We start from the raw sequence: 19036 nt of genomic DNA on the forward strand, positions 1-19036 counted from the left end.
TGAATTATCTGTAGTTTGGATTGGGTACCTGAAAACTGGTTCTTGGCATCAGGATGATGAAGTGTAGTAGAGGTAGGCATCTGAAAAAATTATGAGATATTACAGTTTATAAATTTAACTTTTGATCTTGGCAACGACCTTGTGAAGTAGGCAGAAGGAGTCTTTGTAAACTTTTTTTTTTTTAAGTTTTATTTATTTGAAAGAGTTATACACAGAGAGGAGAGACAGAGGCCTTCCATACACTGGTTCACTCCCCAGTTGACTGCAACAGCTGGAGCTGGGTGGATCAGGAGCCAGGAGCTTCTTCCAGGTCTCCCATACGGTGCAGGGTCATCTGCTGCTGCCTTCCCAGGCCATAGCAGAGAGCTGGATTGGAAGTGGAGCAGCCGGGTCTTGAACCGGCGCCCATATGGGATGCCGGTACTGCAGGCAGAGGATTAACCTACTACGTCACAGCACCGGCCCCAAGCAAGTTTCAAAACGGTTTTCCTGTTCTGTAGAAATAGAATACCTGCAGAGCTGAAGATAACTCCCAGTAATGATCCACACAGTGGTAATCAAGAAGTTCTTGTTTCTTTCCTTGCTGAGCTATTCTACCACTACTAAGTTTCCTTATCGCCCCCTTAATAACTAAGTACTGTGTTCCTGACGTTGTTCTAAGCTCTTTATGTGCCTTAATTTAATCTTCATAACTTGATAGAGGACATGTCATATTTCACAAAGTGAAGTACCAAGAGACTGAGTAATTTGCCTACAGTCACCCAGCTAGGAAGTGATGGGAGAAGGAAAAAAACCTCTATTCTATACAACTTGGATTTCTCTCTCAGTATCACCTATTAAAGTCTCTTCCACATTAAGTGCTCCTTGAATTTTAGTTGAGTGGATAGATGGAGAAATGAAATTTACCGAAAATTTATTCCACAGTAGTTTTTATTGATAAAAATGTTTCCGGCTGGCGCCATGGCTCAATAGGCTAATCCACCGCCTGTAGCACCGGCACACCGGGTTCTAGTCCCAGTTGGGGCACTGGATTCTGTCCCGGTTGCCCCTCTTCCAGTCTAGCTTTCTGCTGTGGCCCGGGAGTGCAGTGGAGGATGGCCCAGGTCCTTGGGTCCTGCACCCGTATGGGAGCTACCTGGCTCCTGGCTTCGGATCAGCATGGTATGCCGGCTGCAGCGGCCATTGGAGAGTGAACCAACGATAAAGGAAGACCTTTCTCTCTCTCACTGTCCACTCTGCCTGTCCAAAAAAAAAAAAGTTTCTGTAGTATTTGTTTTTTGGATGACTTTTTTTCATAAATATTAAGTAATCATTTTCCATAATTCATTTATACTTGAAATACTTTACATGTAACAATCAGCATTTTTCATTAGGTCTTGGCTTAGAATTGCCATGGATGCTGTATTCCCAGTAAATGTTTAGAGGACTAGCATAATGAGCCTTTTAGAAGTTTGTGTGAAATACTAACACCTTATTTTGTATGACATGTCACAGTCCACTGAATTTTGAAAACAATTTGTCATTTTTTTTTTTTTTAATCTTATTTGAGAGACAGAATTAGAGACAGACAGAAAGGTCTTCCATCCATGTTCACTCCCCAAATGACTGCAATGGCCAGAGCTAGGCCGATCTGAAGCCAGGAGCCAGTAGCTTCTTTGGGTGTCCCAAGTGGGTGCAGGGGCACAAGCACTTGGGCCATCTTCCACTGCTTTCCCAGGCCATACACAGCTAGATCAGAAGAGGAGCAGCCAAGACACAAACTGGCACTGCAGGCAGAGGCTTAGCCTACTGTGTCACGGCGCCCCCCATATATACCGTTTCTCATCCCACACTTCTCAAGAGAGAGTATAACCCACCCTTCTGGCAGACAACTGTAACTTGCACCACAATCTCGGTACCCATGCAAATGCTGGGATGTTGTTCTTGGATTTTCTGGCTACCTTAATGATTGCTGTTGTATTCCAAGTCCAAGTTTTGTTGTTGGGTCAGGCATTTGTCTTAGTGGTTAAGATACCTGCCTCCCATGGTAGAGTGCCTGGGTTTGATTCCTGGCTCTAGTTCTTTGTTCAGCTTACCAACAGCGCAGACAGACACTGGGAGGCAGCAGGTGATGGTTCAAGTAGCTGGCACTCTGCCACCACATGGGAGACCTGATGAAGTTCTCAGCTCCCAGTTTTGGCCTGGACCAGTACTAGCCATTTCAGGCATTTGGGAAATGAGCTAGTAGAAGGGGGTAATGTGCATTTTCTCTCTCTGTCTCTACCCTCCCTCCTGCCTACACACACCCACCTCCCCTTCTGCCTCTCAAATAAAAAATACATAAACAAATCTTGGCTTGTGTCTAGACTCTGACCTGAGTTAACTTGCTCTATCATGCTTTGTCTTTAGTAATCTCATCCCATCTCAGTTGGCTTTAAGGAAAAATAGTTTAAATATGATTTCAAGTCTATTTTCTGTTTGGGCTTATCCCTGAAATTTCAAACTCAAATATCCAGCTAAAAACTTGAATGCTGTGGCTGCTCCACTTCCAGTCCAGCTCCCTCCCTGCTAATGCGCCTGGGAAAGCAGCAGAGGATGACCCAAGTCCTTGGGCTCCTGCACCCGCATGGGAGACCTGGAAGAAGCTCCTGGCTCCTGGCTTTGGATTGGCTCAACTCCAGCCATTGTGGCCATTTGGGGAGTGAATCAGCGGATGGAAGACTTTCTGTCTCTATCTCTCTGTGTCTTTCAAATAAATGAATCTTAAAAACAAACAAACTTGATTGCCTCTCTAATGAATATCTTAAAGTTAACTTGTTGAAAATAGCCTTAATTATCCTGCGCAAACCACGTCTTTCCTCTCGCCTTCCCTTTCTCAGTTAGTACCCAGTTGTTGAATCCAAAACAAGAAGAACAATTCTTGATTTCTCTTTTCTCAATATCTAATCCATTGGAAAGCCTGCCGACTCGACCTAAAAGATTCCATGTGGTTGCTAGAACTGTTTGCCTGCTCAGCGTTCCTTCCCCACCACCTCTTTCCTAATAGATTCCTATTTTCCTAGCTTCACGTACCCTTTTATGTAGACCATGAGATTCAAGGCCAGTCCAGTCACAGGTCGGGCTGGGCCCTGATTAAAGTTAAGCCACAGAAAGCCATCCTTTCTAAATTTAGATTTGAGAGCATCTGGTCTCAACAGCTATTGGCAGACAGCATAACAACCATTCCATTTTGAGGGTAGGGTGGTTAGAAAATATGGAAGAACACGGGGAACTTTGATGATGTCATTGAGCCTGCTCTAGGACAAGGCTTGCTGTAAAATAAGCCTACAGATTTCCTTCAATAATTCATCTTAGGTGGCCGGCACCATGGCTCACTTGGTTAATCTTCTGCCTGCGGTGCCGGCATCTCATATGGGCGCCGGGTTCTAGTCCCAGTTGTTCCTCTTCCAGTCCGGCTCTCTGCTGTGGCCCGGGAGGGCAGTGGAGGATGGCCCAAGTGCTTGGGCCCTGCACCTGCATGGGAGACCAGGAGGAAGCACCTGGCTCCTGGCTTCGGATTGGTGCAGCGCCAGCTGTGGCGGCCATTTGGGGAGTGAACCAACGGAAGGAAGAGCTTTCTCTCTGTCTCTCTCACTGTCTATAACTCTACCTGTCAAATAAATTAAAAAAATAATTCATCTTAGGTTGATATATGCACCATCTACTACTACTAGTGTCAGTCTAACCACCATTGCTGTACTGATTATTTGGTCTCCCTGCTTTTACTTTTTCTGCCCTACAATATATTCTTCTTTTCAAAAATATTTAGTACTATTTATTTGAAAGACAGAGAGAGGGACAGGAGAGACAGAGCTTTCATGGTTTGTTTCTCAAATGCCTGCAAGGGCTGGGGTTAGGTCAGCCCCAAGCCCGGATCTCAGAACTCAGTCGGGTATCCCATATGGGTAGCAGGAATCAAGTGCTTGAGCTTCTACCTGCTGTCTCCCAGAGTGCACACCAGCAGTGAGAGACTGAGGGGATGAGCCAGGCCTCAAACCCAAGCACTGCAGTACGAGATGTGTGCATTCCAAGTGGCATCTTGCCCACCACAACAAACACCAGCCCCAGCACAGAGATACTGCTAAAATGTAGATTGTGTCGCCCTTTGCTTTCTTAAATGCTTCTTAAAGCAGCATAAAATCTAAACTCTTGTAAATCCAAAAGGGATCTGGCTTCTGCCTTTCAACTGTCACCTTTTTAGTCACTTAGTAAGTCAAAAACATGTCACCTAAACAGTTGACAAAGTGATTAAACTGCATGCAGTTGTCTGAACATAGCATGGGACTTTGTACCAGCTGTTCCCTGGGATGCATATTTCAGTCCTCACAAGTCAGGTCTTCCCTGGTCATCTCCTCTAAGTATCTACTGGTCACAGCACATTACCTTCCAAAAGAGGCTCTGCAACACTACTTGGTTTTTTGTTCATTACTGTTGCTTTGCAAATGACCATGTCCATGTAAGCCATTAACTAACCTCTAACAATGGCCATAATAGTGATTTGTTTTGTTCTCTCTATAGTTGCCATGGAGGTTGGTGGACTGTTAAAATGATTGATACAGGGATGAATATCATTTTCTAACAGCTGGAGTTCACTTACCAGGCAGAATCACTGTAGCGTCACGGTTTCCTGTGTTCGATAGCTGACATGGAACAAGCTCATGCTCCCACTCTGTTACCCTGTGGCTGCATTCTGATATTCAGGAAGTATTAGAGCAGTATTGGCCACGGCAATAAGACCGGATGACCTTTTAGACCAGGTGACAAGGTCAGATAGTCTTCAGGTTCTTTTTTTTTCCTTCCCTCAGTGAGGTACCATTTAGAAACAGGAAGGAGAATTTGCTAACATACCAATAGTGCACAGGCATTTAGAACTCCATGTTGTCTCTTCCCCAGGCCTGCTTGTTCTATTTACTAGTTGTCTCCTGTCTTAGATTGTGGATTTCTTAATGGTGGAAACCCTATTGCAGTCCTCTTCATATCCCCTTGCCTTGGCTTGAGTTCCCTCAGAAGTAGATTTAGTGTAGGGGGACTTGATTAGTGTGAGTACTTTATTACTGGGATGATAGGGGGTAGGAATGTGAGGGAGGGAAAGAGGCAGCTAATGAAGAGACTGCATCAGTAACTGTGAGAACTTCATTCCACCCGGGACTCCGGACGGCTGTTTGCAGGGTAATTCGGAGTGGTGCCATGTAGGGGGATGGGGAGCCAGGGTGTCCACCAGCTTCACTCGGTCACTGGGTGGGCGTTATTCTGAGAGGGAAACTGCCCAGTAACTTCTGAGGTATGGCCCATTTGCTAGCTGGGTACGTGCTGGTACCAGAGAAAGTGCTCAGGCAGAATCACCGTTGGCTGCAGTGTGACGTGGAGCTATCCTGTCTGCAAATGGTAGATGTTGCAGGAATAGGGCCGGACATCAATAGCATCTGCTGCATCCTTAGGCTGTACTAGGTGTGTCTTAAATATTTGCCATGACGTGGATCTTTTCTTCTTTTCTTTCCTTTTTTTCTTTTCTTCCTTTCAGCTTTATGTGCTTAAGAAGCAGAGTTAGAGATCATCCACTGGTTCACTCCCCAAATGGCTGCAACAGCCGGGGCTAGACCAGGCTGAAGCCAGGAGCCAGGAAGTCCATCCGGGTCTCCCACGTGGGTGACAGGGGCCCAAGCATTTGGGTCATCTGCTGCTGCTTTCCCAGGCACATTAGGGAGCTGGATCTGAAGCGGAGCAGCCAGGACTCTGACCGGCTTCTGTATGGGATACGGGCATTGCAGGCGGCAGCTTAACCTGCTACGCCACAATGCTGGCCCCATGAAGTGGATCTTGAAACCGTTGTTCAAGAGATCAGGAGATGAGCAGACACAGTACACGCCAGCAAGCAGTGGAGACCTTTCATGCAATGAGAGGTGGCCTTTGCTGTCTTCTTGCTTGTGAGGCACAAATTCATGTAAGCCATTTCTTATCTGATTGGTTGTACCAGGGTACTTCAAATCTTACATCCTGCCAAAAAGGTCAGTGGGATCACTAATGGCTGAAACACACTTTTGTGTTGCTGCCAGTGGTGAAGTGTTTCTCAGAAAAATCTCCATCAATTTTTGCTTTGGTCAAAATAGGGCATCCTTAAACCTCAGTAACAGCTCTGCAAATTAATCACATGGACCAGCCCTTACTTTGACTTCCAAGATTAATCCCTTACTTAAGGTAAAATGGTGTGCTTTTGTCTACATCCATGTTCATAATAAATAAAGATGACATAAGCAGGGATTTTTGAGTTATTCAAAGCTCATACTCATGGTTAGTATTAGATGTATAGAAATTCATGATCCAAATTAATAAGATGTTTCTGAATTATTTGGATGATATGTCCAAGAAGGAATGGACAGAACACTGATTTTATAAGAGCAGTTATTTCTCTCTACGAAGAAAGTCACTGTCATTAACCAAAGAGATGGCAATCTGTTTATATCATTTAATATTTTTCAGTAATTTGCCATTTGGTGATTTTAAAAGGGACATACAGTAAATTACTTGGTGTTGGAGACCTATGCATCATTTCTCTGAAGTAGGACTATAGGAAAAAGGTATGCAAAAGAAAAATGACTTGCTAAAACTTGCCACATTATAAGCAAAATTTAAAGGCTATTATTTGTATGTTGGAGATGTTTCTTCATATTTTATCATTTCACTTGTTAAATAAGGCTAGTAAAACATTTTGGAAGTTACGTTTTCGTTGTTTGGTACAGTTATCTTAGTCTACACATTTCTAGTCAATGATGTAAGAGATTAGTTACTATTTGATTTTATTTTGTTTTTCAAATTAAAATTGTCTCCAAGTCATTTAACTTTGAACGAGAACATAGATACTTTTCCACAGAAAGCTCTTCTTTAATTTTTGTGTGAATAAAATTGGTAACTTCATTTTAAAACTATTTCAAGTTACAGAAAAATCTAGTAGTCAGTGAGGAATTAGATGAGTGATGTCAACAATTTTGCCAGGAACCTGAGAGAGAAGGTGAGGGGATGGGGCTCCAGGCACCCCTCCTTCGTTTCAATCACAGTGTTTGACCTTTATTTGTTTTAGACATTGGGATTCAATGTAAGATTTCATTTGAAAAATTGATTCTGCTGCCTTTCTTTTAAAGTTTGATAACAGTGATCTAGATTTTCCACAATATTGGCAATTTCTCCTAAATACTACCAAGTAAGTTAGGTTTTACTTTCTGTCCAGATTCAGGGTAGAGCCACTTCATACTGTGAAAATTATAAACATTTTTTCTAAGTTTGCTGAGTCTCTGTCATCTATGTATTTGTGACCATGATGTTAGGCTTACCGAATTGGACAGATTCTTAAAGAGCATCTGCCTCTACCACTTCATTTTACAGATGAAGAAACAAACCCAGAGCAGTGTAGCCCATCCCCAAGGTCACATTGGGCAGAGGCAAGGGAAGATTCTAATCTAGTGCTGTTCTCACTGCATCAAGCTTTATCCTCGAGAGAGTGCTTCATTCCTCTTGAATATAGAGTATTTGCTAGAAGTTAGGAAATATAAATGGCATTAATGAAAAGACAAGAACAAATACTATTGCAGAAGAAAGTTACTCATTCAGCAAATGCTCATTGGGTAGCTACTATGCATTGGCCCTGGATCATTTACTGAAACGAGTTGGTTAGCTTACCTAGGAAAAATCTTCATGTGTTTTACGCAATGGTTGCTAATGCAAGTTAATTAGTTGGCTCCTGGTCTTTAAGGATGGACGTTGGTTTCATCCGGGCCAACTGGGATACATGCCTTTGTTGGTTTCCTTATGGGGAACGAGCATTCCACTTCCTCTTCCCCATTCCGCGCCCCATCCCTTGCATCTCTCTGCAGTCTTGGTGAAGCCAAAACTAAAGGTCTCCGTCCAGCCCCAATCACAGGGTGAAGGTACACCTCCCACCCTGGGCCAGTTGAACTGCATGTCTCAGGCTGAGGGATACAAAGATGGGAAAGACTGTCAGAATTTATTCAGATCATAGTGCCTGCTCCTGAGACCTTCTCCCCAGCAGAGCGTCTTGGATCCTATTCTTTTTTTTTTTTTTTTTTTTTTTTTTTTTTTTTTTTTGACAGGCAGAGTTAGACAGAGAGAGAGAGAGAGGTCTCTCTTTTTTTTGGTTCACCCCCTAAATGGCCACTACGGCCAGCGCCCTGCGCTGATCCGAAGCCAGGAGACAGGTGCTTCCTCCTGGTCTCCCATATGGGTGCAGGGCCCAAGGACCTGGGCCATCCTCCACTGCACTCCCAGGCCACAGCAGAAAGCTGGATTGAAAGAGGAGCAACCGGGACAGAATCCGGTGCCCCGACCGGGACTAGAACCCGGGGTGCTGGCGCCGCAGGTGGAGGATTAGCCTAGTGAGCCCGGCGCCGGCCTGGATCCTATTATCTTCAAATCTGGCTCTTCAGCCTCACTATAAAATGATAATTTCCTCAATTCCTTCCTATAAATTCCCTTTCTCTGTAAGTCACCCAGAGTTAGTTTGTGTCACTTGCAACCAGTGAGCTCCAGCTGATCGCTATGCCTGACCATGGACGTCTCCACGGTTCTTTATTGGATGTGACAACGCCAACTACTGGGGAGGAACAGGGTCTGAGAGTTGAGGCTTTTTGTCTCGAAGTCTAAAACCTGAGCCACGGTGCCCAGAAAAGACAGCCCTAACCCCCAAGTGAACCGTTTAACTCTTCGTTACATTAACAAGCGTGGTATCGGGAGACCTGTTACGCAATAAAGATACTTCCCTTTCTGGCTTATCTTCTCCCGTTTAGGGACGACTTCCTAAGAAGCCATCCTGGCCCTCTTAGGGCTGTGAAGCACTGTCATCCCTTCCCCAGCGTTCATTTCGATCCGCTAAAGTACCCTCTGCTGAGTGCTGTTGACCTTGTTGGCTGATTGCTTTTAGTGATTCCCTTCAGTGATTGATGGAACTGACCAGACAGTAATGAAAACAGAGCTGATTCGCTTTATCTTAGCAGGATTAAAGCCTGAAAACAAATCTAGTTTTCTTTTATAGGGAAGCGAAGTAGGAACAAAAGATTTTGATCAGCATCTTATAGTAACATGAAAAGAAGACTGAAGAATTTAATATGGCAAAAGGGAAACGTTGCAAGGGAAAGGAAGCCCCAGGGTTAGATTCCTAATGGAAGGAGTGTGACTCTTCTAATTTCATTTTCCACAGTTGACGGCGTTCCCGTGCTAGGCATGGGGCGTGGGGTACATACACTAGCCCACGGAACCTCTGGATAGACTTGTGAGCTAAATTGGGAGAAAAAGACAAGTGGGAAATGTGAAACAATTATGGTGAAATTGCAGCAATTGGAATAGAGTATTGGGCAGTATAATTTTCTGTCTTTACCCTTCCATGATATCTATAAAATGGAGGAAAATGTAGTTGCAGGAAATTAAAAGTCTTTTCATTGTTCTGCCAGTGTTGATGAATGGAAAGGCTGAACTATCAAAACTGCAGCATAGCACCAAGTACTAGATGGTAATAAGAATCTTTTACATTTAATTTCCAACTCCTTTAAAAATCACAGGCAACTTTTAGGCACCTGAGACTGTGGTGGGCTCTATCATAAGAAGATGGACTGTGGCAAGAACATAGCTTGCAGGAGTCAATAGGTGGTTGAATCATTCACTCCTCAGGTAAAGAGAAAGGCAGCAGAATAGCTCAATGCATTGTCATTGCATTACTGTAATCATTGTTTACATGTCCATGACTTAATCTCTAGCCCTCTGTTTCACAACAGGAAAATAGAGATGTATTGGTCAGGGGCAAGGCCATTGCCAGCTTATACAGTGCCTCTGTGTGCATTGGAAATGCCACCCTAGGAGCCTTCCTCCAGGAAACTGTGGCCTTGTGAGTTTTACAGATGGTGCACAGGCTAGATTTCAGTCCCCCACAGTTTCTTTTGCTGGGTTTTACCACCTACATTGCTGTACGTAGCAGCCCGGATGCAAGTTGTTGATTACCTGCAAGAGAGACCATCCCTAAATGTCTTCAGCAAAAGGAGAATACATCAGGAGGCACATACCTCAGGAGGAAGCTGAGAAAGTGACAGGAGCGAGGTTATCTCCCGCATCAGGACCATGGATGACCCTGGATGCCGCTTAGGGCTGACTGCTTCTCGACTTTGGTTGCCGCCACCTTGGGCTTGACCTCTGCCTGTGCCCTGTTCCTTTTTATTGCTTGCTGAGGATTTACACTCCCATGAGTGGTGTTTGACTGCCTGCCTCCTTGGGTGTAGGTGGGAGCAACTGGAGGAAGAAGGCTTGCTAGTTCTGAAGTGGGAAACAGCAATGAGAAGTAGCACTTAGCACTCTCCCACAAGAACACACGCTCTTAAGTCATCCCCATGGGGAGACTGGGATACTGAGTGACCATGAAATGGCAGATGTCTGCTAGAGGGCTGAAGTGCAAATACCTGCTCAAGGTATCAGCTAGTGCTGGCTTCCATCCAAAACTGCTCAGGAGACTGAGCTGTAAGAAGTATTGGAACTAAAGACACTTTTATTCTGAGTTTCCCTGACTGCGTTTCAGTACAAGTCCATTTCTCTGCACAGAGCGTGCCCAGCTCAAAGTGGTTCCACTTACAATAGCTAAAAAGTTGATAGGCATCCAGTAGAAACTGCACTGGTTTTGAATTTTTGACCTTTCCCCAGACTCACGACATGTAGGTAGATAGCCACTTGCGGCAAGCCACGGCTCCCCGTCAGCCCCTGTGGTCACAAGGGTAACACATTCTCCACGATGTGCTGTGTTGCTAAGCCAGATGTTCAGTGGATTAGGTGTATAAAATGCATTTTCATAGTTTAATATGTCCAGTTTATGATGGGTCCACTGGGACCTGACTCCACTAATTTGAGAAGTTTCAGAACATAGATGTGGCAGCAGAAGTGACTGGCCAGGGAATGGAAGAACCTCAGGTCCATGGTCATACTGGAATATTTAAGAGCAGTTTTATGAATTCATTACTCCTCTTGATTCCCTGTAGTCTGCCCCATACTGGGTGCAAAAAGACATTTTTCTTCAGAGAAAGAAGATATTTCTGAAATTCTAGTGTCTCTTGTTGCACAGATAGAAGTGTACCGGCAGGTGGAAGTCAAGGGTGGGGGAGGCAGTGTGGGCAGGGGTGGAGCTAAATTGCATACATTTTTCAGGATGGGCTAGGCTTATGCTGTGATGACAAGCAGCCACCAGATCATGGTAGCTGGTACTTAAGTTTGTTTCTTGGTTACACAAAGTCTGTTCTCCAGGGCAGCCATGTTCCTTGGGTGCCCCCCTGGATCCCCATGTCCACGCGTGGCTGCTGTGTACTATGCCAAAAGCAAAGTAGGTGTAGAGCTTTTCTCCTGAGCTGAGTTCATGACCCTAGGTAACTACAAAGAGCTGGGACGTGCAGGAAGGAGAGAGGAATAATGTGTCCTGCCTCAGAGTGTGAGGGGTGAGCGGGGAGCTGGAGCTGCCCAAGCAGAGGGGACAGCAAGGGTCTGGAGGCAGGGCTGTGGCTAGTGCACTACAGTACTGACGGGTCACAGTGCTCCCTGTAGCTCACCTGAAGGGTGACACTACCTATTGTTCTAGTCACCACAGGTCACTGAAAGTCATGCATTCTGTATAAAAAATGATCATAAATTTTAGAGCCCTATATGGAAGGCAGGTTATGTAATTAAAATCATATGCTATGTGTGAAAAATATGCATGTGCATCTTCTCGTCTAAGTACTGTTATCCACATTTTGCAGATGAGGAAACAAAGAGAGTCTAACGGATTTCCTTAAGGTCAGACAGCTTGGAAGTGATGGAGCTGGTGTTCAAACCCAGGCAGCGTGACGCAGGCTCTGTTCAGCCCCTGTCCTCTAACTCTGCTGGGCAATGTTTTCCTGGTATTGGCCAGGAAGGGCCCTGCTGAGCAGGTGCTGCGTCCTAAAGAAGAAAACGTGGGGTGGGCATTTGGTGCAGTTGTTAATGATCACTCAGGACATCGCGTTCTGTAGTAGAGTACCTGATTGAGTCCCAGTTCCTCTGCTTCTGATCCAGCTTCCTGCTCACTTGCTGTGCCCAGGAGGCAGCAGGTGATGGATCCCTGCCATCCACATGGGAGATCTGGATTGGGTTTTGGGCTCTTGGCTTTGGTCTGGCCCAGTCCTGGCTATTGTGGGCATTTGGAGAATGAACCCTCAAATGGGAGATCTCTGTCTCTTTTTCTCTGTTCTGCCTTTCAAATAAAGTGAAAATAAATAAAAACTTTTTAAAAGAAGGAAATTGTACCTTGAAGGGAGAAGGATGGAGGCCAGGAAAAAAGCATGTGTACAGTGCCCATGAAGTCCTAGTCCTGTGTGGAGTAGAGTTTATCCTAAGAATCTGACTTGGGATGGTGAGAAGCCAGGGCTTTGTGAGCCATGTCAGCTGGTACTTGACTAGAGGTGGCCTTTCCGGTGTTGTCTTTGTTCTCTTGCACTCTGCGTTTTTGGATGCTATGACCTGTTTCAGTTGGAGCACCAGTGATGCCACACCTTTCTAGGGCCCGGGTCACAGTCCTGGAGAGGACCGGACTGATAACCAAAACCTGAGGAAGCAGAGGAGAAAGTCAGAGGGGAAGAAGCTGGCAGTCCTGCCTTCCCTCCTGAATGTCCACCCCCAGGGCTTCCCCTCCCCACAGTGCGGCCCACGTGGGTCTGCACTGATGGTGATGCTGGAACTTGGGAGCGGCTGCTGCAGCCTTCTGCAGGGTGGTGCCCAGCAGTGAGTGACATGGGGCAGGGTGGCCGCCACCCACTGTGTTCTTTCCCTGTACGAAGTGGCACTGGAATAGGAACACAGAGTGCCACCTGGAAGGCCTGGGAAGAAACACTGGGGGTGCAGGATGTGTAGTGAATAATTTTCAGGGACTTCTACTTGAGGGGCCATTGAGGTTCTGTTTGCCTAGAGTCAGAGCAAGGTCTGAGAGCAGGCATGGACCAGCCGTGAGACAAAGGGAATATTTTGGTTTTCTAAAATTAAGTCTATTTTTATAAAAGATATTTCTGGGACCAGATTTTCTCTCCTGATATGGCCATCATATAATAGCAATAGATGTTTCCCAGTTACAGAGTATATTACAAATTTAAAGCTTTTAGTAATATTTTCCAGACACCTAATCTTTTCCATGTAGGAATGGCCATGAATTGGCATTTTCAGGTTAGTGGCTCTGCTCTCTGAGAAGCGCCTTCCCCAGGCACACACGGCAGAGTCCCAGCTAGGATGGCCTTTCCTCCTGTCCCCAGGGGCTGAGTGCTCCGTCAGCCACCAGGACTCACGCTGGGCACGGTGCTCTCTCGGAGCCTCTCTGGGACTCCCGGCTTGGGCTCAGTGCCTCTCCTCCAGCTCTCCATTGTACTCGATGTCTTCATCTTACTCTTTATGCTCATTTAAGTAAAATTATCCTCTTCGAGGGTTCTGTTTGTTTTTTTTTTCTTTTCCTTTCATGAGAATCTAAAGTCCTCATGAGTGGGGGAGCCTTTCGTCAGCATTTTCACCCCCAGAACTAGTAAACTTCTCAATAAAAGTGAGCTAAACCACATCGAATGGTTGAAAACTAGTTTCTGATAAAACGTAGTAAGCATTCTGTAATTGTTCTGTAGCGCTGGAAGCAGTCACTGTTTCTACCTAGCCATGGTTGAAACGATGGAACCAAGATTAAACTCCATAGTTCAACTATCTCATAAAAGGCACTGTAGCTGGACTTTAATTTTATTGCTGACTTCCAAATGTAACTTGTTTTGAAGCAGGTTGTTTATTTGAGTTATCTTACTTTGTCTAACTGCAAAATAGGTGGAAATATTGTATTCATTGAACTCTGTGGGGCCTGCTTTTTCCTGAGGCAACGCACCATGAATACAGCTCATCATGCCAAAAATGCAGCGTGCACAGCTTAATCAACGTAAGAGTGAAGACCAAGCGTCTCGTCTCGGAGCGGTTGTAAGGATTTGACGTTTTCCTGGAATCAACAAGGAGGAGGGATTCCCATGTGGCAAGCTACTGCACTTCCTCCCTCCCTAGTCTCAAGATAGAAACACTCTTTACCCGGTTGACGTTTATTGGAAAGTAACACAGAGCAGACTGCTAGGCTTGCACTCCCTGGACATCTTCTGTTAGGCGTATTGTGTGCTCTCTGTGCCAGCCTCAGGGCATCCTTGCAGGGAAAGCCCTCACATCCTCTTCTACCGTTTTAATGATTTCTTTGACTTAAACTTTATATAGACTAAGTGTATCATTTCCTCAAATTCGCTTCTCTGTGTTTGCTGAAAGAAATGATTCAGGTTAGAAACTCAATCTGTGATCTATCAGGTGATGATTAAAAAAAAAAAAACAAACAAGGGTACTTTTAATGTTTATTTACCTTTACTTTAAAGGTGAAGTTCTGGTGAGGGGTGATGGGAAGAGGAAGAGAGATTTTCACTCCCCAAGTGGCCAAACAAGTGTGTCTGGCCCAGACTGAACAGGGGCCTGGAGGTCCATCTGGGTCTCCTACATGAGTGGCAGGGGCCCAAGCACTTAGGCCAAGTTCTGCTGCTTTCCCAGGTGCATTAGCAGGGAGCTGGGTCAGAAGCAGAGCAACCAGTGGTAGAACGAGTGCTCCAGTGTGGGAGGTGGGCGTTCCGAGTGGCAGCTGACCCTGTTGTGCCGCAACGCCCACTCCTACAAGAGGTTTAACTTAGGCGCAAACACTGGGTCACTCGGGACAGCTTCCAGATGGCTTTGTATCTGATTACACTGTCCTGCATCTCCCTGGCACCTAGGTCCTTTCTTCTCTTTTCTGCCATCTGTCAATATATTTGAACAAGGAACTTAATCACATGCTACCAACAGGCCAGGGTTTGTCCCACCCTCTTGTTCCCTGGATGGTGAGAAGAGTATATCATAAAACAGTATCTAGTTTGACATTGCACTCTAGGTTTTCCCCCAGGGCTAAGTGGTTTAAGGCCAAGGCTGTTCACGTACTTCCAGTATTTGAGAAAGAAGCTGGATGTTATATTTTATCTAATTTAGTGAGTTAGAATAAAGGACATTTTTCTCTCATTAGTTGTTTTTAGCACGAATTCTCATTAGTTAATTAACTATTGATAATAAACTTATAGATTTTATTATTAACCATGGGTCCTTGATGTTGGGAATTTAAAATTAGCTATGGTAAAACATTGACAACAGTATGTAAAGTGATTTAAATGATAAACCTCACAGTCAGAATCACCTGAGTTACTCCTGGCTTGCAGTAGCGTGGCCTCAGCCACATCACTTAGCCTCGCTACAACTCATATGTAACATGTAACAAGGATGTGTAACTTGCGGAGTTCCTGGAGAATTAATGCAGTGACTGTGTGCAGCATTCAGTGGTGTGCCTGGTACCCAGTAAGGGCTCAATAAATGGTGATCAGTTTCATATTAACATTTGTGCTATTAAAATAACTTTGAATGCTAAAGCAAAGAGCTAAATTAATAAAATGGAGTTATAAAAAAATTGCCACTCCTTGGGCCAGCACTGTAGTGTAGTGTGTAAAGCTGCTGCCTGCAGTGGCGGCATCCCATATGGCACCAGTTCGAGTCCCTGCTGCTCCACTTCCGATCCAGCTCTCTGCTATGGCCTGAGAAAGCAGTAGAAGATGGCCCAAGTCCTTGGGCCCGTGCACTTGTGTGGGAGACCTGGAAGAAGCTCCTGGCTCCTGGCTTCGGATCAGCACAGTTCCGCCGTTGCAGCCAACTGGGGAGTGAGCCAATGGATGGAAGACTCCCTCTCTCTCTCTCTTTCTCTCTCCCTCTCTGTCTCTACATTTCTCTGTAACTCTATCTTTCAAATAAATAAGAATAAATTTTTCTTTTTAAAGATTTACTTATTTATTTAAAAGTCTGAGTTACACAGAGAGAGGACAGGCAGAGAAAGAGAAGTCTATCTGCTGGTTCACTCATCAGTTGGCTGCAATGGCCAGAGTTGTGCTGATCCAAAGCCAGGAGTCAGGAACTTCTTCTGGGGTCTCCCACATGGATGCAGGGGCCCAAGGACTCGGGCCATGTTGTACTTCTTTTCCAGGCCATCGCAGAGAGCTGGATCAGAAGTGAAGCAGCCAGGACTCAAACTGGTGTCCATATGGGATGCTGGCACTTCAGGAAGCTGCTTTACCCACAATGCCACAGCACTGGCCCCAAGAATAAATATTTTTTTTTAAATTGCTACTCTATTAGCATCTTGAAATGTGATTCTTAGCTGGTTTTATAAAATATATTTTTATTTTGGAAAGATATGGCTCCATGCGTATAGTTATCACCTGCAGTCAGGCCGTTTAGCTCACGCGTCTGCAATAAAAGGCTGAGTATTGTTTTATACCAAGTGGGTCAAACTTGGGTCAACAACTTGTAACAAATTGCAGCCTGCAGACCAAATTCAGCCCTCTGCCTGCTTTGATGGCCTGGGAGCTAAAAATGGTTTGTATATTTTTAAATGGTGGGGAAAAACATTTTTAATAATATTTTGTGATATAGGAAAATTCTATGAAATTCAGATTTCTGTGTCTATACCTCAAGTTTAATGGCGCACAGCCACATTCATTTCTTCACCTATCATCTGTGGCTGCTTTCGATGGGCAGAGTAGTTGTAAGAAGGACTGCTTGACCCGCAAAGCTTAAAATATTTACTAACTGGTCCTTTAAGGGACAAGTTTGTTGACCCCTGATGGAGGAAAATAAAAATGTATTTCTGGACGAGGCTTCCAGAACAGTCTAGCACACTCACTCAAAACAGCAGGGACCCATGGCCAGCCCACGTGGAGCCGGAAAGTCTGAGACCCAAAGTCTGGAAACAAGGGGTCAGCAGGGCGGTGCTCCTGCTCCAACCTGCAGGGAGTCCTGCAGTGCCTCCTGGGGTGGCTTGCTGGAGTCTGCGGCCATCCTTGCCTTGCAGCTGTAGAACGCCACTCCCTGCCTTCACCACCGCATGGCTGCTGCTGTGTGTTTCTGTCTTTACAAGACCATCTTCTTCTTAGGACAGCGGTCACACTGTTTTTTAGAGGAAAAGTTACAGACAGAGAGGGAGAGACAGAGAATCTTCCATCTACTGATTGACTTTTTTTTTTTTTTTTTAACAGACAGAGTGGACAGCGAGAGAGAGAGAGACAGGAGAGACAGAGAGAAAGGTCTTCCTTTTGCCATTGGTTCACCCTCCAATGGCCGCCGCAGCCAGCATGCTGCGGCCGGCACCTCCCTCTGATCCGAAGGCAGGAGCCAGGTGCTTCTCCTGGTCTCCCATGGGGTTCAGGGCCCAAGCACTTGGGCCATCCTCCACTGCACTCCCTGGCCATAGCAGAGAGCTGGCCTGGAAGAGGGGCAACCAGGACAGATTTCCGGCGCCCCGACCGGGACTAGAACCCTGTGTGCCAGTGCCGCAAGGCGGAGGATTAGCCTATTGAGCCACAGCGCCAGCCTGATTGACTTTCTAAATGGCTGCAATGGTCGGGGCTGGAGCTGGCTGAAGCCAGGAGCCTGGAGCTCCATTCAGGTCTCCCATGTAGGTGGCAGGGGCCCAAGCACTTGCACCATCCTCTGCTGCCTTCCCAGGTGCATTAGCGGGGCCGGACTGGAGTGGAGCAGCCGGGACTGGAATCAGGGACACCTGTCATGTTGGATGAGGGGCCCTCCCTATTCACTGTGACCTCATCTAAACTAATTATGTCTGCAAACACTCTGTTCCCAGATAAAGGCACATTCTGAGATACAGGGAGTTACAGAAGGAAACACAATTCAATCCGTGATAATCAGGAAACTGGATCCCCAAAACTGAAGGAACTTAACCAAAGTCACAGAGAACTAAGAGGCAGAACTAAGATTGGAACCTGAAACTCTGAGTCTACAGCTAACTGATTAATAAGGTTTCCACTATGCCACATAGGCTCAAAGCAAATTAATCTCTCACAGCTAGTATATATGCAACACTTATTGTACCAAGTCTTCTTTAGGACATACCTGTTTAAGCATTAATGATGGAACACCCTATTTAAAGTTGTGAGATGTAATTGGCTAAAACCTCCACTATTATCATTTCTGTTATTCTTTGCAGGAAAGGATAAGTGTGAAGAAGTTTTTGTTTTGCTTTATTTTGTTTTCCTGCTTCCCTTGTCAGTTAATCATTTTGGAAAACAGAATCAAATGTATTAACAGTCCACATATTCTAATAGTCCACATATTCTAAGTAGTCCACAACACTAATATTCTACTAAACTGTGCAACATTTACATTCTTATTCAGAAGTCACAAAAACACAAAAACAACACAAAAGAGAAAAATAAGCAATATAATAATTTAGTACTTTTAGAGATGTACGTGCTATCTGTACTTTTTTATTAGTGGCTATCACTTTCGTCAACTACTTGAACTCAAGTTTAAGATTATTTCATTCTCAAAGTTACTCTAAAAGCAGTACTTGTAGGTGGGTCCCACCCCCACAGATCTGCTAATGCTTGCACAAAAGGAGCTAATTGAACTTTCCACTATTGAATTATCACCAAAATATAGTGTGAAAAAGAATTCCTTTAGAACTGAAAGTAATGGAAATATGGCAGAGAGAGATCTTGGTGTCAGACAAGGACAGGAGAGGGCCTTGTCTACCTGTGCATACCAAATCATGTTCTTTAGGGCATTTTTCAGGTGGTATCAGATGCTCCTGTTATGGGGAACTGGGGCAGTTGGACTACAGAAGCCACTAGTGTGATTTAGCAACGTTTTTCCCTGGGCTGAATCCAGGCTTTTTGGTCTAATGTTCTGGAAGATGCCCCTGGCTCTGTCAGCCAGCACTAAGTCAGTTGGGTATGTGGCTCAGTCACCCTAGAGAAAAACACCCTGAATGAGCCCACAGCTGTGACATTCAGACATCTAAAACCTAAAGTCATCCCAACATGAAACAAGCATGCTTGGAAGGAAAAAGCTGACAATAGCTTTGTTACTGCACAGAAGGTTCCAAGTTAGC

This window comes from Oryctolagus cuniculus, chromosome 16 (genome assembly GCF_964237555.1).
Source record: "Oryctolagus cuniculus chromosome 16, mOryCun1.1, whole genome shotgun sequence".
NCBI lineage: Eukaryota > Metazoa > Chordata > Mammalia > Lagomorpha > Leporidae > Oryctolagus > Oryctolagus cuniculus.